Here is a 24,412-nt window from a genome sequence, read left to right as displayed (position 1 = left end):
CTCTTCCCCAAAGAGCAGTAACAGGGAAAACACCCCGTTGTGACAGGAGAGTGGTCCCTTCAGGAAGAAGGGGAAGGGGAATTAGCCTAATGAGCTTTTCCTGTGGGCCAGGCACTGCGGTAGGGGATTATCTGCTTGCTTGTTATCCCCATTGCTCCCATTTTATAGATCAGAAAACTGGCTCTGAGAATGTATCTCACAGACCGAAGAACTCAGTGGCGGACACTGAAAATGCAGAAATGAGGAAATACCCATAGGTGATGCTTCCTGAAAAAGGGACACATGAAATGCTGTGGGAGTTCAGGACAGGGAGGGACATGGCTGCTTCGGGTTCAGGGGAGTTTTTGTGGAGAAGGCGGGCCATGCAGCTGGACCCTGAAGGGTAATTTTATTTCCACAAGAAGATGGAGTAGGGAGGGAATAGATGCTGTAACTTGGTTTGGAATTCTTTTCTGTTCTGCCTGGTTAAATCTGGAATCTAGGAACTCCTGCCCTATGCTACAAAGGCGCAGGGCATTTCCTGGGAAGCCGACTCTGATGGAGATTAGAGCAGGATGTTTACTAGGGAGTGCCTTTAGGATCAGTGCCCGAGGAAGGAAGGGGAAAGGAAGGGAAGGAAGCCAACTGTAATTCAGGCCCCAGGAAGGCCTCAGTCAGGCACCAGGGAGCTCTGGAGCTGAATGGGGCCTTCACTTGTCCCAGCTGAGGTGAGGGAGCCTGACCTTTCTCCATGCACCGGGGATACGGGCTGCCCTTGAAAGGAGGCATGTTCTTGGGTGAGGCAGTTATCTTCAGCCACGATAATGCCCCAAGAGAGTTGATGGCTGAGACCTATCAGCTGCCAACCCCTCCAGCATCTGGGGCAATCAGCTTTCCTTTCCCAAACGGGGATCTGGGCCGTGCCTCACAGGGTCCCCTGAGCACTGACTCACTGGGATTCTCCCTGCCCTGCTGTTCACTCAAGGCTGAGGACAGTCAGCCTCCCTGGGCCTCTGTCTCTCTTTACCCAGGCTGTGGTTTAAAAAAACTAAATCAGCTTAAATGTGTTGAATAGTTCATATGTGCAACATCTTTAATATTAGAAAGGAAGAAAAATATATTAGTTTTTAAAAACTGTGTAAATGTTTATTGATCATTTGTGTTTCTTCTGTGGATATTGTTAATATTCCTTATACTTAAAAACATTTTTTCTATTTTAATTTTTGTGGGTGTATGTGGAGTATGTGAGATGTTTTCATATACAGACACACAATGCATAATAATCACATTATATAAAATGGGGTAGGTGGGGTGCGGTGGCTCATGCCTATAATCCCAGCACTTTGAGAGGTCGAGGCAGGTAGATCACTTAAGGTCAGGACTTCAAGACCAGTGTGGCCAACATGGAGAAACCCCGTCTCTACTAAAAATACAAAAATTAGCCAGACGTGTTGGCAGGTGCCTGTCATTCCAGCTAGTCAGGAGGCTGAGGCAGGAGAATCATTCAAACCTGGGAGGCGGGGATTGCAGTGAGCCGAGATCACGCCACTGCACTCCACTCTGGGCAAAGAACAAGACTCTGTCTCAAAAAAAATGTGTATATATATATATATATATTAGTTCTATTAATTGGTTTATTTGATTAATGAGAGTGTTTATTCACCCAACATGTAAAATTTTAGATACAGTATGTATTTTAAGATATATCCGAAAATGTAATAATGTGTTCTGATATTATTACTTTTCAGAAGGATCCCCAAGGAAGATGTTAAGACCTCTATATCTTTCAGAACAAAATTAACACAGCTCCAGCCCATGGGCAAGTCAGAGACAGGAGTGGCGTCTGTAGAGTGGAAGACAGAAGAGGCTGCCGCTGAGCGTCCTGCAGCCTTTGCTCTGGCTGCTTACAGCTCTCCACTTTCTCTGGACCTTGTCACTTCAGCATGAGTAGTTAACTTTGAAGGAGCTGGAGGGCGGATCTCAGTGAGCCAGTGACCATCTCCTGCGTGTTCAAGAAAATAATCGAAGTGAGTCTTTGATAACATTCCTCTATCTGTTTTTCTTGCAGATAACAACTCAAGTTGACTTAAACAAAAAGAAAAGATATTGGCTAATGTACCTAAAAAGCCCAGGTGGCTTCAGGAAGGGCTGAATCTAGGGGTTCAAAATATCATAATGGCTTTGCCTCATCTCAGTTGCTCCGTTTTTCAGCCAGGTTCTTCTCTCTCAGTGGAAGGTGGATATAGCAGCTCCAGAGTTTTTCATGCTTAGCTGGAAAGAACAAGCCTGTTTTTCAGGAGCTTGAGCAAAAGTCCTGAGGTTTGATCAGTTTCAGCAGCCCACAGTCATGTGACTGCCTCAGCCAATTACTCTGTCCAGGAGAAAGAAATGTTAATTGTCACGCATTGCATCCCTGGATTCTGGGATAGAGCTCCTCCCTTCTCCTCTTCAGCATATGGTCTGACCCAAATCAAAGTTAGAAACTGTGGAGAGAAGGGGGTGGCAGACACAGTTAACTGCTGTGGTAGATTTGGGGGGACTGGAGCTGAATGTCCCCTACCCTTCTTCTGTGGTGCCTTCCTGCAATTGCAGGGGATTGAGAGTTAACAACCACCTTTCCCGGACTCTCTTGTGGCTATAATTTCTGCTGTGACTTGATTCTGCCCATTGGATGCTGTCCTGTGACGTTTAAATGGCTGAAGTTGGGGGGTGGGCAAGATTCTCTTAGAAAATTTGGCTGGGGAAGTGTTTGTTTTTTTCTGCAGTAGCCAGAGTGGACATCTCAGTGTCTGGTCCTTGGCCTTGTGGGTGTTAAGAGGCAGGCTGGGTCACCTTTTGGGCAGTGTGCCCTATGATGGGCACCACGTGGTCACTGAGTTGGCAGCACTCCTGGGGGCTTCCTGAGTGTGGCCATGGGAGTCTGGCTATGGAGCCCTTGGCTTTCTGAGCACAGACCAAGCAGCAACTTGCTTGGTGGCCTGGGACTGCAGGGTGACCGTTAGGATTTCTTCAGCCTCCATAGCAATTTTGTGGGCCAATTAAGACTCAGAAACAAATTCCTCTGCTTTGCTCAGCGAGAATTAACTGAATTCTTGCACCTGAGCCATTCTATGCACTTGAACCCTCTCCCCATCCCTACAGCTGTCTCCTCCACGCCACCCCCTCACCCTGTCCTTCTTCCTTGCTGGTAGGGCCCACTCCCTCCAGAGAGGCTGGGTCTATATGGAGTGGGTGTGTGTGAGAAGGAGAACATTCCTGAATATTTTCTGCCCTAATAAAGGCATTGGAGAAACATCTCCCCTCCTGCTTTTGGATGTGGTTGGGGGAGAATGTGCTGTGTGGCACTAAAACAGCCTTTGTGACACCCTGTGGCAATAAGCCTGAAGACATCAGCCAATGTAGGAGAGTTGACAGGAAGTACATGGGAAGTTCTGAGTCCTTCATGGCACTGAGGTGCCACTAAATTAATGGAACTGGGACTAGTTATGAGAATTTTCTATTGTTTAAGCCAGTTTCTTTTTTTTTTTTTTTTTTTTTTTATGGGGAGGAGGAAAAAGGAAGAGAAAGAAAGAGAGAGAATGGGGAGGAGGAAAAAGGAAAAGAAAGAGGGAGAGAGAATGGGAGTATTGCTTTCTTGCCCAGGCTAGAATGCAATTTAGTAATGGGTATTGAAAACCTCTTTTATACTGATAATTATACTTAATGATGTAGTCAGGAAGGAATAAGGGAAGAAGATAACAAACAAACAGCCAACCAATATTTCATTTAAACCTATGAAATGCTATGCGATTACTGAGGAGTGATTTACTTCCAATTATATAGTCACTTTTGGAATAGGTGTGAGGTGGTAATGTATGTTTTGTGTATTTGAAGTGGAGAGTTCTATAAATGTTTATTAAGTTTACTTGTTCCTGGTCTGAGTTCAAATCCTGAATATCCTTGTTAATTTTCTATCTCGTTGATCTATAGAATCTTTAGCTATTCTTGTTACATTGATCCTTTTACCATTATGCAATGTGCTTCTTTGCCTCTTTTGATCTTTGTTGCTTTAAAGTCTACTTTATCAGAGGCGAGAATTGCATCTCCTGCTTTTTGTTTATTTGTTTATTTTTACTCTCTGGTTGGTAAATCTTCCTCCTTCTCTTTGAGTCTTTGTGTATCGCTGCATGTAAGATGGGTCTGGATGCAGCATACCGATGGGTTTTGGCTTTTTATTCAATTAAAATATATATAACTTTAATACTGGCGTTTGATGCTAGCTGGCTGTTTTGTCCATTAGTTGATGTAAATTTTTCACTGTATTAATGTTCTTTGCTTTTTGATATATTTTTGGAAAGGCTGATATTGGTTGTTCCTTTATATGTATAGTGCTTCTTTCAGAAGCTCTTGTAAAGCAGGCCTGGTGGTGGTGAACTCTCTAAGTGCTTGTTTGTTCGCAAAGGATTTAATTTTTCCTTCGCTCATAAAGCTTAGTTTGGCTGGATAGGAAATTCTGGGTTGAAAGTTCTTTTCTTTAAGGATGTTAAATATTGGTCCCCACTCTTTTCTGGCTTGTAGGGTTTCTGCTGAGAGATCTGCTGTAAGTCTGATAGATTTCCCTTTATGGGTAACCTGACCTTTCTCTCTGGCTGCCCTGAGTATTTTCTCCTTCATTTCAACCCTAATAAATCTGGCAATTATGTGCCTTGGGGTTGGTCTTCTTGAAGAATATCTTTGTGGTGTTCTCTGTATTACCTGGAGTTGAATATTACCTTGCCTTGCTAGGTTGGGAAAGTTTTCCTGAATGATATCCTGAAGAGTATTTTCCAACTTGGATTCATTCTCTTCATCACATTCAGGTACACCTATCAAACGTAGATTAGGTCTTTTCACATAGTCCCATATTTCCTGGAGACTTTGCTCATTCCTTTTTATCCTTTTTTCTCCAATCTTGTCTTCTCGTTTCATTTCACTGAGCTGGTCCTCGACTTCTGATATCCTTTCTTCTACTTGATCAATTCGACTGTTTAAGCTTGTGCATGCTTCGCAAAGTTCTCGTGTGGTGCTTTTCAGCTCCATCAATTCACTTATATTCCTCTCTAAATTGTCCATTCTCGTTAGCATGTCGTCAAACATTTTTTTAAGGTTCTTAGTTTCTTTGCATTGCGTTAGAACAAGTTCTTTTAATTCACAGAAGTTTCTCATCACCCACGTTTTGAAACCTGCTTCTGTTACTGGAACACACTCGTTCTCCATTAAGCCTTGTTCCGTTACTGATGAGGAATTGCGATCCCCTGTAGAGGGAGAGGCATTCTGATTTTCAGTATTCTCTGCCTTTTTAGGCTGCTTTCTTCCCTTGATTATATATTTATCCATCTGTCGTCTTTGTAATTACCAGCTTTCTAACTAGGTCTCTGAGCGGACGTCCAACTTTTTGATTCCCAGCGCCGAAAACTGAGCAATCCACTGCGCCGGCCAAGACAGCGGTGTTAAGATTGATGGTGCCTTTCTGCCCAGGAATCTCCGGACTCTGCACCAAGAACTGCCGCTTTAAGGCGCCAGCAAAACCGCCGCGCCAGCCACAAGAGTCGCACTGGCGACCCGTGGGGCTCCTCCGCTGGGAATCTCCTGGTCCGTGAGCTACAAATATTCGTCTGAAAGTGTGGCGTCCTCTCGTTCTCTGCGCTTTCACTGGGAGCTACGTGCCCGAGCTGCTAGTGATCAGCCATCTTGGATCTCTCTCTCTTTTTTTTTTTTTTTTTTTTTTTTTATCGTTTTTTATTTATTTATTTTTTTAAAAAAAAAGAAAGAAAAAAGAAAAGAAAGTAAGTTCTTTTTTTTTTTTGAAAGAAAGAAAGAAAAAGAATAAAGAAGAGGAGGAAAAAGGAAGAGAAAGAGAGAGAGAGAATGGGAGTATTGCTTTCTTGCTCAGGCTAGAATGCAGTTTAGTAATGGGTATTGAAAACCTCTTTTATACCAATAATTATACTTAATGATGTAGACAGGAAGGAATAAGGGAAGAAAATAACAAACAAGCAGCCAACCAACATTTCATTTAAACCTATGAAATGCTATGCGATTACTGAGGAGTGATTTACTTCCAATTATGTAGTCACTTATGGAATAGGTGTGAGGTGGTAATGTATGTTTTATGTATTTGAAGTGGAGAGTTCTATAAATGTTTATTAAGTTTACTTGTTCCGGGTCTGAGTTCAAGTCCTGGATGTCCTTGTTAATTTTCTGTCTCATTGATCTATAGAATCATTAGCTCTTCTTGTTACATTGATCCTTTTGCCGTTATGTAATGTCCTTCTTTGCCTCTTTTGTTCTTTGTTACTTTAAAGTCTACTTTATCAGAGGCGAGAATTGCATCTCCTGCTTTTTATTTGTTTATTTTTACTCTCTGATTGGTTGATAAATCTTCCTCCTTCTCTTTGAGTCTTTGTGTATCGTTGCATGTGAGATGGGTCTGGATGCAGCATAGCAATGGGTTTTGGCTTTTTATCCGATTAGAATATATATAACTTTAATACTAGCATTTGATGCTAGCTGGCTGTTTTGCCCATTAGTTAGTGTAAATTTTTCGTTGTGTTAATGTTCTTTTCTTTTTGATATATTTTTGGAAAGGCTGATATTGGTTGTTCCTTTATATGTATAGTGCTTCTTTCAGAAGCTCTTGTAAAGCAGGCCTGGTGGTGGTGAACTCTCTAAATACTTGTTTGTTCGCAAAGGATTTAATTTTTCCTTCGATTATAAAGCTTAGTTTGGCTGGATAGGAAATTCTGGGTTGAAAGTTCTTTTCTTTAAGGATGTTAAATATTGGTCCCCACTCTTTTCTGGCTTGTAGGGTTTCTGCTGAGAGATCTGCTGTAAGTCTGATAGGTTTCCCTTTATGGGTAACCTGACCTTTCTCTCTGGCTGCCCTTAGTATTTTCTCCTTCATTTCAACCCTAGTAAATCTGGCAATTATGTGCCTTGGGGTTGGTCTTCTTGAAGAATATCTTTGTGGTGTTCTCTGTATCACCTGGAGTTGAATATTACCCTGCCTTGCTAGGTTGGGAAAGTTTTCCTGAATGATATCCTGAAGAGTATTTTCCAACTTGGATTCATTCTCTTCATCACATTCAGGTACACCTATCAAACGTAAATTAGGTCTTTTCACATAGTCCCATATTTCCTGGAGACTTCGCTCATTCCTTTTCATCCTTTTTTCTCCAATCTTGTCTTCTCGTTTCATTTCACTGAGCTGGTTCTCGACTTCTGATGTCCTTTCTTCTACTTGATCAATTCGACTGTTTAAACTTGTGCATGCTTCGCGAAGTTCTCGTGTTGTGTTTTTCAGCTCCATCAATTCACTTATATTCCTCTCTAAATTGTCCATTCTCGTTAACATTTCGTCAAACCTTTTTTCAAGGTTCTTAGTTTCTTTGCATTGGGTTAGAACAAGTTCTTTTAATTCACAGAAGTTTCTTATCACCCACGTTTTGAAGCCTGCTTCTGTTATTGGAACACACTCGTAATCTATTAAGCCTTGTTCCGTTACTGGAACAGTTTCAACTGGGTTGTGTGGCTACCTGCAGCTGGAAGCATCTTGATGTCTATATGTTTCTGTCTCTATCTCTGTATCTCTACCTATACCTATAACTATCTATATCTATGTAACCACCCAACGGGTTCACCTCACCTGCTGCCTAGACAGAGCTGACTTATTAAGACAGGGGAATTGCAATGGAGAAAGAGTAATTCACATAGAGCCGGCAGTGGGAGACTGGAGTTTTATTATTACTCAAATCAGTCTTCCTGAGCATTTGAGGATCGGAGTTTTTAAAGATAATTTGGTGGGTAGGTGCTTGGGAAGTGGGGAGTGCTGATTGGTCAGGTTGGAAATGGATTCTTAGGGGGTCTAAGTGAGTTTTTCTTACTGTCTTCTGTTCCTGGGTGGAGTGGCAGAACTGTGGAGCCACATTACCGGTCTAGGTGGTATCAGCTGATCCATCAAGTGCAGGGTCTGCAAAATGTCTCAAGCACTAATCTTAGGTTTTATAATAGTGATGTTATCCCCAGGAACAATTTGGGGAGGTTCAGAGTCTTGGAGCCAGAGGCTGCATGACCCCTAAACTGTAATTTCTTTTTCTTGTTGTTTCTTTTGAGAAGGAGTCTCACCTCTGTCACCCAGGCTGGAGTACAGTGGTGCGATCTCGGCTCATTGCAACCTTCTCCTCCTGGGTTCAAGTGATTCTCCTGCCTCAGCCTCCAGAGCAGCTGGGATTACAGGAGTACACCATCATGCCCAGCTAATTTTTATATTTTTAGTAGAGATGGAGTTTCATTATGTTGGCCAAGCTGGTCTCAAACTCCTGGCCTCAAGAGATCTGCCCGCCTCTGCCTCCCAAAGTGCTGGGATTACAGGTGTGAACCACGGCGCCTGGCCCCTAAACTGTAATTTCTAATCTTGTAGCTAATTTGTTAGTCCTGCAAAGGCAGACTGGCCCCCAGGCAAGAAGGAATCTTTTTGGGAAAGGGCTATAATCAATTTTGTTTCAGAGTCAAACCATAAACTGAATTCCTTCCCAAAGTTAGTTCAGCCTCCACTTAGGAATGAACAAGGACAGCTTATAGGTTAGAAGCAAGATGGAGTTGGTTTTGTCTGATTTCTTTCACTGTCATAATTTCCTCAGTTATAATTTTTGCAAAGGTGGTTTCACCTATACTGATATTTATACCCATCTATACCTATCTATATCTATCTATCTCTGTCTCTATATCTATAGCTATACCTATTTATATCTATATCTATGTATATGCCTATACTTATCTATATCTATATCTAATCTATGTATCTATATCTGTATCTGAGGATGGGGACAGAGGGGGTGGAGAAGGGGAACAAACTCCAGTTCTGCTGACATTCCTTGTGGAATTAGCAACTTTGGTGTAGGCAGGTAGCCACAGCCTTTGGGTTGTTTGAGAGCAATTCAGACACTGATCTTTTGGCTTCTTTAGTTGAGGCCGTCAAGCTTGGTGGAGGGGGCTGGGAGGCACTTCTCGGTTGGTTGACGTGAGTGATACCACCCTCATGCCTCCCATTTTCATTCTCACTCCACGAAACAGTGTTGCTCTTACGCGTTTCCAAGGCTTCTTGTGCCTATTTTCCCATGTGATCTCCACACGAAAGCTTCAACACAAATATTACTTGTTCTGTATTTTTGATGAGAGAACTAGGACATAGACTTAAATTACTTGGCCAATATCACACAGCTAATTAAGGTAGGTACAGGTGTGTGACCCTGCTCTAGTTTAATTTCTGCTGCACCACATTGCTGACTCTTTGGCAAACTGATTTGTAAAAGAAAATACCAAAAAACATATTAAGCGCGTAGCAGGGAAACAGAGCTGTGGGTTCACCCTCGTTGTTCCAAAGTGAGCAAAGGCCTCTAGGAAAGACCACCCTGGTCTCCTTGGGACCCCATCATGGTTTCCACCCTTTGCTCTCAGCAGAGGCAGGGGGCTTCTGGCACAACTGCCATTTGGCTCATTTGTTTGCCAGAACAGAAACTTTCTCAAGCACACTCAAGTAAGAGGGTTTGGGGGTGAGTTTGATGGTGCACCAAGTGGAGTGATGGGTGGCATCCTGCAGATATCTAAGACAGGAGCCAGACAGGGTCAAGCCTTCCGGGGGCCATGCAGCAGGGAGGACAGTGGGTGTCTCTGGAGCCTGTCTGGCTGGCTCTAAAGACCCTGCAGTGGCACTGGCCACCTTCATCCCAGGCCCCTCCAGGTACCTTGGCAAGCTCTGGGCCTGCTGCTTCCCATCCTGCCACCAGCTTCTTCCCTGGCTCCCTCTTGCCTTTGGCTCTTCATGCCCTGTCTGGCTTACTCCAAATCAACAGGAGAAAGGCACATTCAACAGAGCAGCGTGAAAAGAGCAATAGATGTAAAACAATATTGTCTCCAGCCATACCCAGTGGAGTGAGGCTGCTCTCATTGCCACAAGAGAGAAGCCAAGTGGCCCAGCCCGTGGTCCATATAGGGCCTGAGGACCTGGGTCACTGGCTCGGCAGATGGCCCCTCCCCAATCCTCCTCCAGTCAGTGTGGAGAGGGAGGGCATGGTAAGAGCACAAGGTGATATGGCATACATCCTGGCATCCTGGGCTCAGTCCTTTATCAGGGGGCAGTTCCTGTAGGAGTGTAGCAGGTGGAAGGTACCATGAAACTCCCCACAATCCCCAGACTGGGCTCTGATTCCCACTCTCTCCCTCAACAGTGGAACTTCCTGGGCAGCTGTGTCTTTGCCAGTCTCACAGATGAGCTTTGAAGAGGGAGCTTGGTTCTCAAAACCGTTGTCCCGGGTTACAGCTGAGTAGATGTGAACTGCGGCACATCTGGGGCCTTGTTTCCTTCTCCTGTATGTCCCCTGGGCCTAGCAAGAACCTGGCAGGCACATAGGAGATGCCAAGTAAGTGTTTGGATTTTTTTTTTTTTTTTTGAGATAGACTCTTGCTCTGTTGCCTTGGCTGGAGTACAGTGGCATGATGTCCACTCACTGCAACCTCCGCCTCCCAGGTTCAAGTGATTCTCCTGCTTCAGTTCTCCCAAGTAGTTGGTGTTACAGGCACCCACCATCATGGATGGCTAATTTTTGTATTTTTAGTAGAGATGGGGTTTTACCATGTTGGCAAAGCTGGTCTCGAACTCCTGAACTCAAGCGATCTGCCTACTTTGGCCTCCCAAAGTGCTGGGATTACAGGTGCGAGCCACCATACCCAGCCAAGTGGTTGGAAATTTTGTGCCTGATCCCACTGTGGTTCTACCTTTGTCTGAAGGAAGACAAATCAAAAAAGAGATTTAAGAGATTTAAGAGATCAACTTTCCTTGTAAATCACTCCCAAGTCCTTTCCAACTCTCAGCAGCTCCTGTTCAACATTTGATTCCTGGTTCCTGAACTCTAAATTCTTGACCTCGGCCTCAGATGATGCCAATGCATGGTTGAGTATAAAAAGATGGTGGAGGGGGATGGGCATGGTGGCTTACATCTGTAATCCCGGGACTTTGGGAGGCTGAGGCGGATCACTTGAGCCCAGGAATTTGAGACCAGCCTGGGCAACGTAGAGAGATCCCATCTCTACAAAAAATACAAACAAACAAAAGATGGTGAAAGGGACCCTGTTTCCTCCCAGTCTTTCCCTCATAAAGTCAAAGAAGGCAATAGACAAACTGTGAACCCAAGTGAACTTGAAACCTAGTAGGGTTTGGCTACTGCATGGAATTAGACTATTTTTAGATGAATGATTTTAATATTGTCCCCACCTGTTTTGCATTCATATTTTTAATACTTCTCTGAAATTTCCATTTGTCAATATTCAGTCTCATTTAATTCCAAACTGCTGTTAAAGGTACAACATGTAGTGTGCCCTCTGAGGTATTGTGGGACCAACTGCTGACCCATCGGTCAGCTCTCTTGCTATTGATAGATTTTGGAGTGCAGTTTTAGCTTGCTAATTAACTTTGGTACACTTCCTGTTTTGTATAGCTATGCTCTGTGCTAAGCCCAGACGTTGAATTAAGGTGGGTATGTTGGTGCAACATAAATGCCTTTTGAATGAATAAATAAATGAATAAGAAAATGGTGAAGTAGCTATAGTTCAGGCCCCCAGGGACACTTTGTCCCCTCTGCACTCCCTGCCCTCCTCTGGTGGCCTCTACTCTTGGACACCAATGTTCTCATGGTGCCCCTGGATACCTTCAGCTCTCCCCGTTGGCACAGCATCCAGGCCTGACCTCCAGGATTCTATTTTCAAACAGGTTTCTGAGAGAATGAAATGTTTATCCCAAGAGGAAGGAGGGAGGAATGCTCTAATGGTAGACTTCCAGACACTGGCAAACTGGTCAGAGGACAATTGTTTTTTTGGCAGGGGGCTGGGTATGCATGTGTGTATGTGTGTGCAGGTGCAAAGAAACCTTTCTGGGATTCTGTAAGGCTGGCTCTGGATATATGAAACCCAAATCCTAGCTAGTGGAAGCAATGACACTTCTCATCCAAACCTTTATCTGAATGAGCTAAGCAAAGGGAAAAATGCATTTCCAGATGAGGAAATTTGAGACCTGCAGAGCTATCTCCCATGGAGCGTGAGTAGAAGAACCAAAAGGTACCAAGTCACTGGATTCCAATTTAGATTACAGAACATGCCTGTAAAGCTCAAAAACATGTGTTCTAGAACTTACATGCCCACATGAGAGCTGTGCTGCAGTGGAGAAAGATCACTTGTTTCAGTGATTCTATAATTTTTTTTTTTAAACAAAAGACAACCACCTACAATTGAGAATTGGCTCCAAGTCAGTTTGGAAGACACACAAGAAAAGTATTCTCTTACATTTTCACTTAAAAAAAAAAGGAGGGGGGATTCCTCAGCTTGGTGATGGACCTTAGTCACTACTTTTTGCAGCAAATAACTTTAAAAAAAATAGCTTTCTCAAGGTAGAATTGGTCTACAATAAACTGCACATATGTAAGTGTATAGTTTAATGAGTTTTGACATAGGTATTCATCCATTCATCACCACAATCAAGATAAGAAACATGTCCAACACCTTTCAAAGCTTTCTTGTGACCCTTCTGTATTCCATCCCTCCTGCCCCATGCCTCCACCTGCCTGTCCAAGGCAACCACGGATATGCTTGCAGCAAATGACATTGCATCTCTTCAGAAAATCAAAATTTCCCTAAAAGGATGAGAATTTTCTAGCTCTTGGGATACGGAAGGGAAATCCCTTTCAGAAGCCCAGAGTAATTGTTAGCAGTGGTATCACTGTAGGAGGAAAGGGCTAGCCTCCAGGGAGGGGATATTGAGATATGTAATTCCTGGTATTTTTTTTTTTTTGAAGAATTAATGGCATGATTTCGTATCTCATCTTGTATTTTGTGATATTCTGTAGTTGGAATCTACTAACCCAAATTTATTGGCCAGTTCTACAATTACTGTGTTAAAGAAAACATCTGTCCTCTGTGAAAGAACAACTCCCTTTTCCCCTACGCTTGTTTCTTGTGCCCAATATCTAACCCCCCTCCTGCTGGTGTCAATCTTGTCTTCACAATAGCCATCAGTTTCAGCCCACTCTTTCCCATCTTCTGTCATTCCCTCTGGGTGGGCCGAGGGAATTTCTCTGCTGGATTATGATGGATCTGTCAGCCTCTTCACTGATTCACCTGCTTCCACGCTCTCCCTCTTTTCATCCTCTGTGTATCAAGTGAATCTTTATAAAAGGCGAGTCTGATCAGTTTATTTCTCCGCTGTAAATTAACATTTATGATTTTATGTGTGCTCCTGTCCTTCTCTGTAAAGCCTCTCGATGACAGTACCACACCCCACTTGCTTCTTTCAACCAGGAAGGATTACAATAGTGTTACAGAGAGCATTTTAATAATGTACAGAGGGTACAGTGACACCCATATTTCTGCCTAATTCTATCCTCATTTCTTTTTTTTTTTTATTTTTTATTTGAGACAGTGTCTCACTCTGTTGCCCAGGCTGGAGTGCAGTGGCATGATCTTGACTCACTGAAACCTCTACCTCCTGGGTTCAAATAGTTCTCATGCCTCAGCATCTCAAGTAGCTGGGATTATAAGCATGTACCACCCCACCTGGCTAATTTTTGTATTTTTAGTAGAGACAGGGTTTTACCATATCGGCCAGGCTGGTCTCGAACCCCTGGCCTCAAGTGATCTGCACTCCTCGGCCTTTCAAAATGCTGGGATTACAGGTGTGAGCCACCATGCTGGGCCTTCTACTTCTACTTCTTACTTGCTTCTGTCCTCATTTCTTGACACTCACCTCCCAACCAGACCAAACAGCCAGATGATCCCTGAAGGCACCATCCTCTCTACCTCTGTGCCTTTATGCCTGCTATTTCCTCTGCCTGAAATTATCCTTCTTCCTATTCTGGAAGACATACATGTTGTACCTCCCTCCTTTGCAACATTCTTACTGCAATTGTAGCCTGACCAGCATGGACAGTCATATTTTGATTGGTCACTAATATCAGGTGGGCAGGGATCATCTCTATCTTTCATCACAGAATCCTTAGCACATGTGCTTGCTCATGGAATGAAACAATGCAACGTCTTCTCCCTAAATAGGTATCTAATAATCTTCAGGACAGTGTCATCGGTGAGGTGGACTTGATGAGTCAGAAATCACTGGTACTTGGTGGAAGGTATTTGTAGCCTGACACAGCATTATTTTTTCCCTGTCAGGAGCTCTCTTCTCCCAGACTGTGAGCTGCCTCATGCCCTTACTTTCTTCAGACCCCTGCTTCTTGATTCCCAAGGCCTTCTTTGACTACTCCATGTGAAATAGTAGCCACCCACCCTCAGCAATCCCTATTTTCCTCTAGCTTGCCTTTCCTTACTCCTTTGACTTTATTGCCGTCTGAACTACCACGTGCTTATTTGCTTATTTGTTTAATGTCTGCTTATTTATTACTATTAGAGTGTAAGCTCCCTAAAGGCAGGGATTTTTCTGTTTTGTTCTCTGCTGCATCCTTAGTGCCTGGTACAGTGCCTGCTACATTATGTGTATGTGTTCAGTGAACAAATGTGGAAAGAGAACAGTGCATGCTACCGAAGGACAAGGCTGTGCATTTCAGTTTCCCAGGGCTTATTCTCCATATGATAGAACTCATTAAATAGTGGCTTAATGGCAGAAACGGGTCACAGGAATGGTTTAGGGAGTTCCAAGAACGAAAATAGCTTCTCTCAGCCTCAAGCAATGTAAAAAATATATTTTAAAAAAAGGTTATCACCTTGTGTCTTGAAAACCAATAATATATGTGAAGAAAAAAGATCAGAGCAAACAAAGACAAAGAAAAGGAGAGACAGAGAGAGAGAGAGAGAGAGAGAGAGAGAGAGAGAGAGAAAGATGCTCAATCACACCAACCTTTTGATGCTATCAGAAGATCTTTGGGGTTTGTTCTAAATTCTTAAAACCAACTGCACTGAGCTATGAGAAAAATCAAATGGCAATGGACAAGCTAAAAGCTGAGCTTTTATCTTAAGAAGCAAGTCCAAGGGTTATGCATGATTTCACTAAGGTTCAGCCCAGTCTCACAAGAGAGTTGGGCAGGTGAATTACGGGCTGAGGTCTTGGCTTGAACCCTCAATTAGCCTTAGGGCCCAGGGCAAGCCACTTTCTCCTTCTGGGCCTCAGCTTCTGCCAACAAGATAGTGAGGTAGTTGGTGAATACCGATTTCCAAGGTCTCTTCCACCCATAGTGTTCTATGACTCTGTATCTTGACAAGGGTTTTAATTTGTCCTCATTAATGAAGATTCAATTAACCAGGATGTTAAATTCCCTAAGTGTTCTGGTTAATTGGATCTTTACTGAAATAGCTTCTAAATCTTGTTTACTACATTAAAAAATAATATTTTTTGCATTAATTTCTTCCTGCAGGGAATACAAAAGCATTGAACTGTCACAGCTGAAAATTTCTCTAGAAGTTATTCCTTAAATCAGAGTTTTCAAAACATTTCGACAGTGACCCACCATTTTTTAAAAAAGCAAACTTTTTACATCACACACACATACACATGGTAACAAAGGTTTTGTGAAATAATATTTAACTTTACCATAGGATACAGTGTTGATATTTTATATTCTATTCAGAAAGGCTGTTCAATCCACAAGTTGATTTCATGATCCGGGGTTTGAAAAGCACAGTCCTACAGTTCAACAGGAGTCCAATTGCCCCTCATGGACTTCTTTACATGTCTGAGTGGAGGCAAAATGCCCAAGGCGTCCCAGGACTGTCATGTTGATATCTGAGGACATTGTAGTTACTTTATTGGTTTCACATTCTAATTCACACTCTTTGAAATGTCTTAGGCATTGCCTGAGAAGTGCTCCTAAGCAGCACAGTGGAGAGAAATGAGCACTAGATGAGAGTTTCTGACTTCTGGTCTGGGTTCGTTACTGTGTGGCTGGGTGACTTGGGATAATTCAGTTAACCTCTCTGAGCTTTAGCTACCTTCAAATATGGGAATGCCTGAAATATCTAGGTGCCCCTCTACTGTACCCCCTGTGATCAGGCGACTCAAGAATAATTGCTGTTTTTATCTAGGGATGGGGAAGAGGATGAACGGCTGATCTGTCCTATCCTCTGTAGGCATAAGGAGAGGGACTGGAATTGTGCTCTGTGTCCACTTTACGTGGCATTGGCACAGATGAAATGCCATAAAGGGCTTTTGATTTCTATGGCAAAATGGTTTTACAGCCCCACCCAGCTTTAAAGAATGATTTCTGGACTAAATGTTTCTTGGGAGAGTCCTGCTGTTTCTTAGAGCTTCTCATGTACTCCTTTTTCCCAACTTCCTTTTTTTTTTTTTGAGACAGAGTTCTGCTCTTGTTGCCCAGGCTGGAGTGCAATGTTGCGATCTTGGCTCACCACAACCTTTGCCTCCTGTGTTCAAGCGATTCTCCTGCCTCAGCCTCCCAAGTAGCTGGGATTACAGGCATGCACCACCACACCCAGCTAATTTTGTATTTTCAGTAGAGACAGGGTTTCTCCAGGTTGGTCAGGCTGGTGTCAAACTCCGGACCTCAGGTGATCCGTCTGCCTCGGCCTCCCAAAGTGCTGGGGTTATGGGTGTCAGCCACCGTACCCGGCCTCCCACTTCCTTTTATGAGGTAGATCCCTAGCTGTCCCTGGTGGTGTTAACAATACTTCCTGGAGTTGTGTGCTGTTTGGCTGTTTTCCCCTGTCCTTTTACACGGCTGTGGGGAAATAGCCTTCCTGGTGGTGTCAAGTGACACGGAGTGATGGACCACAGTGGGAACCCCTGGGAAAGAGGACCTGAGAAGTTGCGAGCTGAGATTAGAGTGGAGGCATATATGGTCGTGAGGTGCATGCCAAGCAGAACTGTCCAGCCGATACCTGAGCTGCGGCAGGAGAGATGGGAACGTCCCTTATGACAATATGGCAACCTCAGATCTCCTAGTTGCTTGTGAATTTTTGTTTGGTTTGGTTTTGGTTTCAGTTTGGTGTTTGCAGAAACATCAATCTGAAGAATTAACAACATCCTCCAAAAATATTTGTAATAACCAGCTTTGTAGTCCGAAGGGCAGACTTGATTCCAGCTTTCTACAGCTCACTAGGCCTATAGTTGGGTGTATTATTCAGTTTCTTTCCAGATGCGAAACAACCATTTCAACCGGCTTAGACAAAAAGGAGAAGCCAAGATGGGGCTGAGAAACCAACACAGCCAGGCCTAGGGACCCAGGGGTCAGGTACCAGGCACTGCCGGATGCTTGCTCCGACTCGTGTCGCTGCTCGTCTTCTCTGTGCCTCAACTCTGCCCTCTGTCACTGCAGGCAGCTTCCTCCCAAGGTGGTACGTAGGGCTGCTGCCAGCCCTGGTGAATGACATCATAGCTTTTACACTGGAGACACACTGACCCCTTTTCTTGATTCCAGGATGAAAAAGGCTGGGGAGGACTTTGACTTTTACCCACCCCTTGGAAAAATCAACTGAGGAGGTGGAATTCATGGAAGAACATGGCAGCTCCTGAGGTGGATGTGTACGTTAGGAAGAACATATTCATTCATTCATTCATGGAGCACATTTTTATTGAGCAAAACTGAGAGGCTGAGGGGCCAAAGTCTTCACTGATGAGGGAGAGAGGGGGCCCAGAGATTGGCAGATGAAGATGAAGAGAAAAGGTAGAGGATGCCAAGGGCCCTGCCAAGCAGCAGAGGGAGGAAGAATTGAGGTGCTTCTTCCAGAATGGCATCAGTTGCACTTTTTTTTTTTTGAGACAGGTTATTTCTCTGTTGCCTAGGCTGGAGTGCAGTAGTGCGATCTTGGCTCACTGATGACCAACCTCTGGCTCCCTGGCTCAAGTGGTCTTCCTGCCTCAGCTTCCTGAGTAGCTGGTATTACAGGCACGTGCCACCACGCCTGGCTAATTTTTGTATTTTTAGTAGAGATGGGGTTTCACCATGTTGTTCACGTTGATCTTGAACTCCTGAGCTCAAATGATCAGCCTGCCTCAGCCTCCCAAAGTGCTGAGATTATAGGCATGAGCTACTGGTTCCAGCCCCATTGTTCTTTTGAAAGGAAGTCCTGCTATGAAAAAAGTAGCAGTTGAACTACATGGTGAATTGAATGATGTGGCTGCTTTACATCCTGGCTCAGGTTCTTGAGCTTGTTGTAAAGCGGTAACAGTTTGGGCACCAGCCATGTCTGCTGCTACACTTCGAGTAGCTCTGCCCAAGGGGAGTTCTTGCACGTACTCTGCAGGAGACATGTACAAGAATGTGCATAATAGCCTTATTTATAATAGCTAAAAAAGTAAACAACCAGATATTCATAAGTAGTAGAATAAATATGTAATTTTGGCATAATGGAATCACATATAGCAAAGAAAGCAAATAAACTACAGCTACACCCATCAACATGAACAAATTCCAAAAATACTGTTCAGCAAAGACAGCATATTAAGAAGGTTATATTGGCTGGGTGCAGTGGCTCATGCCTGTAATCCTAGCACTTTGGGAAGCTGAGGCAGGCAGATCATGAGGTCAAGAGTTCGAGACCATCCTGGCCAACATGGTGAAACCCTCATCTCTACTAAAGATAAGAAAAATTAGCTGAGTGTGGTGGCGGTCACCTGTAATTCCAGCTACTCAGGAGGCTGAGGCAGAAGAATCATCTGAACCCAGTAGGTGGAGGTTGCAGTGAGCCAAGATTGTGCCATTGCACTCCAGCCTGGGTGACAGAGTGAGACTCCATCTCAAAAAAAAAAAAAAGAAGGTTACGATTAGCATGGCTTTGTCACACAAAGTTCACAAAAGGACCCACTAAGGAGTATATTGGTTAGAGATCCATAACAAATGGATTCAAACTGTAAAGGAAAGCCAGGGAATGAGTAACACCTGTGTCAGGTCCGTGACTTGCCCCGGGGTTTGGGAAGGAAAGCAAGACAGTTGGGAAGCGTGGGCATGGAGGGAGCTTCGAAGGTATTGGCAATATTCAATTCCTTAAGCTAGGTGATGTGGACATGGGCGTCTGGTTTTTATTATTATTCTTTAAGCTGGACATATATGTTATGCACATTCTTTTGTAATATGATCTATTTCACAATGCAAAAAAATTTAAAGCATATATAGCCAAAAACCAAAGCTCCTCCACACTGCAATTAAAGGTAGAGTTTGATGTGGTTGACTAGTCTGAGCCTCAAAGGAATTAGGACTGCTGCAGATGTGGTGTTGTACTGGTATGGAATAGCATCCAGGAGAAAGAAAGGCAGCAAACCACCTCACACTGTCCCCTGGCCAGGGCTTTGGCAGCTGGACTGAGAGGTGCCCTGGTATCCCCAGGACCTCCTGTTCCTATGGCTCTGGGACTGCAGCGTGCCCACTCTATGCCCCTTTCTTCCTGCACCACAATCCTCAGGAGTTGGCCGGCTTTTCAGAGTGGCCACCGTGTACTTTATTTCTCGCAGTTTTCCTCTGGCTGCCTGCTGAGTAGGAAGCAATCATCCTAACTTTTCATGTTTTTGGCCCCCAAAGCAAGTGCCCCAGCCCATTTGGAGTTAAAAATGTGAAAGCATTTCGGACCACATCCAAAATCTGGTCATGCTCCATGTGATTACCTTTTTAGGGAAGGTTTATCATTTGCCTGTTGAAGTTTACTTTAAATTCTGACTGGTTTGCAAACACATTCTTTGATGGCAGCTCTAGCTAGAAATGTTTGGGCTCACCGTGTTCTGGGAAAAACACATTGTCAAGTCTTTTTTTAACCTCTCACGTTAGATGATTTTTCTTGGCCTGCATTTCAGCGTCCATTAACCTTAGTGTCGTAAGAGCTTAGAGTTAGTAGGAACCTTGGAAGCCACCCATTCCAACTTTCCACCCAGTGGGAGAATTGTTCTGAAGCTTGCCTGATCACCAGCCTCAGATAGCTTGCTTTTTAAGGGCATTGCTGTAGGGGCACAGAGCACCACAGTTTACTAATTCCCCATAACATTTTGCATACATTTTTATTAATCTTGGAGGATCAGAAAAGAGTGTGAGCGATTCCAAGTTTGCTAATTAAATTAAAATGAGCATAGACTCTTACAAAACAGGTTTCAGAGTTACAGAAGGCCTTACATGGTCAAAGACATTTTTCACCTACTTAAAATAATCCTACCCTGGATTAGGAGGGACAGAGAGGCAAGGGAGTTGGACACATCACATGCTTGGAAGGATAAGCAGAGAAGGATTGCTTGGCAGTCCTGTGTGTGCATTGTCTTCTGTCCCTTTGTCATTACTTTCTTGCCTCCTTAAAGGCACAGAAATGAAGAACATAGACATCAGCCTGCTGAAGGGCGCAGCACTGGCCTGCCATCCTCCCGCCGCCACCCTCTGTCTTCCCACCTAATGGTCACTGGATGCCTTTTCCCATTAGTTTGGGCCCACCTCAATTTCTGAGCCCACCAAGAGATAGTGTGATGTGTGTTAATAGTTGCTCCTGGCCGGGCGTGGTGGCTCACGCCTGTAATCTCAGAACTTTGGAAGGCCAAGGCAGGCCAATCACGAGGTCAGGAGTTCAAGACCAGCCTAACCAACATGGTGAAACCCATCTCTACTAAAAATACAAAAAAATTAGCTGAGGGTGGTGGCCTGCGCCTGTAATCCCAGCTACTTGGGAGGCTGAGGCAGGAGAATTGCTTGAACTGGGAGGCAGAGCTTGCAGTGAGCTGAGATTGTGCCACTGCACTCCAGTCTGGGCAACAGAGCAAGATTCCATCCCAAAAAAAAAAAAAAGAAAGTTGCCCCTTCCACTTTCCACCTGTCTCCTCACCTTTTGTTCTGCTCCAGTAGAGCTTGGAGTCAAGTCGTGATACCAGCTGCCATGGTGGGTAAGTGGGCTTGAGCCTTGAACCATGCTGGGACCTTGGTGGCATGGGCCCCTCAGAGTGAGGGGAGGAAGCCGTCCTGGGAAAGACTGCAGTTAACCCATCGGAACAGCAGGGTTGTTCTATTCCTAACCCCTCTCTCATGCAAGCTGAGGAGAGTTTCTGAGCTAAAGAAGGTAGCTGAAGATTTTTTTTTTTTTAGTTTCGGGTAGGAAGCTCAAGCATGAGTGGGGAGAGAACAATGAAAGGTGCTAACCAAGCCAAGATATACAGGTGCAAGGTCCAGGGGGCTTGCGAAGCTCAGGTAAAGTTAAGTAATGGTTGTGAGAAGGCCTGGTTGGTGGCAGTGGCAGGATGTCTGGGCCACCAGCTGAAGCTCAGGGCAGGCTAGCATGCTCTGCATGCAGGAGCCTCCTTTGAGGTTCTGATCCTGCTGTATGGTCCCTCCCCAGATGCCCAGATCTCCCCCGGATGCCCAGATCTCCCCCTGGCACACTGGGCCCTGGAGACTGGCCTGGGACTGATACACTCACAAATCTGCCTTGGTCCTGTCCGGCTACTTGAAGGGGCCAAAGGAGGCTGGGACTGACCGCCTGACCTGCTGGGCCTCCATCAGATCAAATCAACAAATACCTTACTGTGTATCCGTGGGTGAAGGAGTTGTAGGCTAAAGACAAGGGGCTGCGTGGCTGACTGGGAGGGGGATTAGGAAATGGTGATAATGCCATATCATATTAATTATACAGCAGATTACAAAGCTAGAGGAACCACTGCTTCATTAGTCCGTACAGGCATCCATTTGCATGGGGCATTTGCACGGGAGAAGGAGTGGGGATGACAACGTAGGGAGAGAGGAAGCGGGGGAAGAATTTTGCATGAGAATAGGCAGTGCCAGTCCCTGACCTTGTAGTCCAGTCCAGTGGCAGGTGGCTGCAGGGAAGGACTAAAGGAGCCATTTCCACAGAAAGACAAAGACCACAGCTATGTGCTTAGGTTCCAAAGTAACTTCAGGGATATTGAGTGGAAGAGAGGGTCATTGTCCTCACCCCGCTGTGCAGCAGAGCATCTCTGTGAGTGTGAGGGCATACTCCATGTTGGCACATAACTCCATGTTGGCACCTACACCACTGGTGTAGTGGAAGCAGCACCCTTGGCACGCACACAGGTGTATCCCCAGAGGGCAGCCTGAGAGTGCAGCGCAGAGCAACAGCAGGACTTGAGCGGGATGGGAGGGCAGGAACCAGTGGTGTTCTGGACACACCTGTTATTTTCAGCTGGTTGGCACCAGGTTGGCCCAGCAGGACCTGGAAATACTCTAGTTGTGGGAGTTAACAGAGTGTCCTCTTTAGGAGCTTTAATTTCCACCTTCATAACAGCCTTGAAAAATCCCACCCTCCCACATTTTAAATTTCTTTTCTTTTCTTTTTTTTTTTGAGACGGAGTCTGGTTCTGTCACCCAGACTGGAGTGCAGTGGTGCAGTCTCAGCTCACTGCAGCCTCTGCTTCCTGGGTTCAAGTGATTCAGCTGCCTCAACCACTATGCCCAGCTAATTTCTGTATTTTTAGTAGAGAGGGGTTTCACTATGTTGTCTAGGCTGGTCTTGAACTCTTGGCCTTAAGTGATCTGCCCACCCCAGCCTCCCAAAGTGCTGGGATTACAGGCATGAGCCACTGCACCCAGTTTCCACCTTTTAAATGTCATAGAACTTTTCTGAGTCTGCAATTACCTTGTTTTTTCCTTTAGTCTAAGGGTCACCCAATTTTTTTTTTTTTTTCTGTAAAGAGCCAGATAGTACTTTTGGCATTAGGGGCCATATGGTCTCTGTTGCAACCGCTCAGTCCTGCCACTGCAGTCTGGAAGCAGCCATAGACAATGCGTAGACTAATGAATGAGGCTGTGTTCCAACAATAGATTATGTATGGACACTGATACTGGAATTTTATATACATTCTCGCAAATTACAAGACATTCTTTTCGATTTTTTTCACAAATCCAAAAATACGAGAAACATTTTTAACTTGTACCGTACAAAGACGGTCCATGGCCATAGTTTGCCAATCCCTCTGAGGGCTGGAAGGGCTCATCGTGTCACTGGTGCCTAGCACAACGTCTGACACACCGTAGGTGCTCAACAGATATTTGTTGGAAGAGTGAACTCCACTTTACACACAAGGAGGCCATGGCTCAAGAGGTCAAGCAGCTCTCTCAAATGTGGAGTTAGAACTCACACTTTCATTGCAGTGGAATAGTTTGGAGAGTGAGGTGGTTGGCAGCTCTTCCAGTTCTAAGTCCTGCACTCCTTCTACCAAATCACAGCTTTGGCCTTCCCAGAAAACATATTGTCATATGGAATTTCACAAAGCTGGGGGTTGGGCGCGATGACTCACATCTGTAAGCCCAGCACTGTGGGAGGCCGAGGCAGGTAATCTCTTGCGGTCAGGAGTTCGAGACCAGCCTGGCCAATATGGTGAAACCTCATCTCTACTAAAACTACAAAATTTAGCCAGGCATGGTGATGTGCACCTGTAATCCCAGCTACTCAGGAGGCTGAGGCAGGAGAATCACTTGAACCCATGAGGTGGAGGTTGCAGTGGGCAGAGATGCCCTCAGGCCTGGCAACAGAGCCAGACTCCATCTCAAAAAAAAAAAAAAAAAAAAGAATTGAGGATTGAGAACTGCACTTGAGCAATAAATCAACTAGTGAGGTATACTCTTATAGTATCACCTTTCAACATGGTCAGGCTATGGGAGTATGATTTAAATTTCTCAGGTTTTTTATTGTATTTTATTTTTTGATCTGCCAGAAAGGGACCCGGCCACCGTTGCTAGTCTACCTTGGAAGACAGATGTGAATAATCAAGTCAGGGGATTTGCAGGTATTAAAAAGTTACCACTGGCCGGGCATGGTGGCTCACACCTGTAATCCCAGCACTTTGGGAGCCTGAGGTGGGCGGATCACGAGGTCAGGAGTTCGAGACCAGCATGGCCCACATGGCAAAACCCTGTCTCTACTAAAAATACAAAAATTAACCAGGCATGGTGGCGGGCACCTGTAATCCCAGCTACTGGGGAGGCTGAGGCAGAAGAATCTCTTGAACCCTGGAGGCAGAGGTTGCAGTGAGCTGAGATCGTGTCATAGCACTCCAGCCTGCGCAACAAGAGCAAAACTCGTTCTCAAAAAAGAAGTTACCACGAGGCTGAATCATACGTGTATTATTGTTCAGTTGAGCATTTTCTTATAAGCAAAATTTGTTTGTTTTTAAAAAAGCAACAACCAATGGCTTTGTGTGGGTTACATAAGACCTAAAAAATTCCTGCTTTTGGTAAAGGCAAGAATTAGATCTACTTTAGAAGGCAGTCTGACTTTAAAAACATCCAGGTCCCAGGTTGGAAAAACAGGTTCTTTTTCAAAGTCGGTCCTTGCAAGTCTGTATCTCCACCCTCATTTCTGTCAACTCCTACACTTGGTTTCAGCTGAAGTCTCTGTTGATTGCTATGCTTTTTTCCCATCTCCCATGACTCACTCCCAGGCTGTGTTCTCACTTGGCTTCAAGCCTGCT

General features: G+C 44.6%; 1 long non-coding RNA gene across 3 annotated transcripts in view; it reads left to right on the top strand.

The window, feature by feature from the left end:
• The window catches only part of LOC105733235 (uncharacterized), a 68,303-nt gene extending 51,674 nt beyond the window's left edge, over positions 1-16,629 (top strand). For all 3 annotated transcript variants that reach the window (XR_010337923.1, XR_010337922.1, XR_010337924.1), the window contains 2 exons: positions 1,728-2,006; positions 10,224-16,629. This is a non-coding gene — a long non-coding RNA (uncharacterized LOC105733235). The remainder of the gene's footprint in view (positions 1-1,727; positions 2,007-10,223) is intronic.
• Positions 16,630-24,412: the final 7,783 nt, after the last annotated feature.

This window comes from Aotus nancymaae, unplaced genomic scaffold (genome assembly GCF_030222135.1).
Source record: "Aotus nancymaae isolate 86718 unplaced genomic scaffold, 86718_ANA_hifiasm-v0.15.2.pri h1tg000057l, whole genome shotgun sequence".
Classification (NCBI taxonomy): domain Eukaryota; kingdom Metazoa; phylum Chordata; class Mammalia; order Primates; family Aotidae; genus Aotus; species Aotus nancymaae.
Note: the sequence above shows the minus strand (reverse complement) of the source record. Positions and strands in the feature narration are given on the sequence as shown.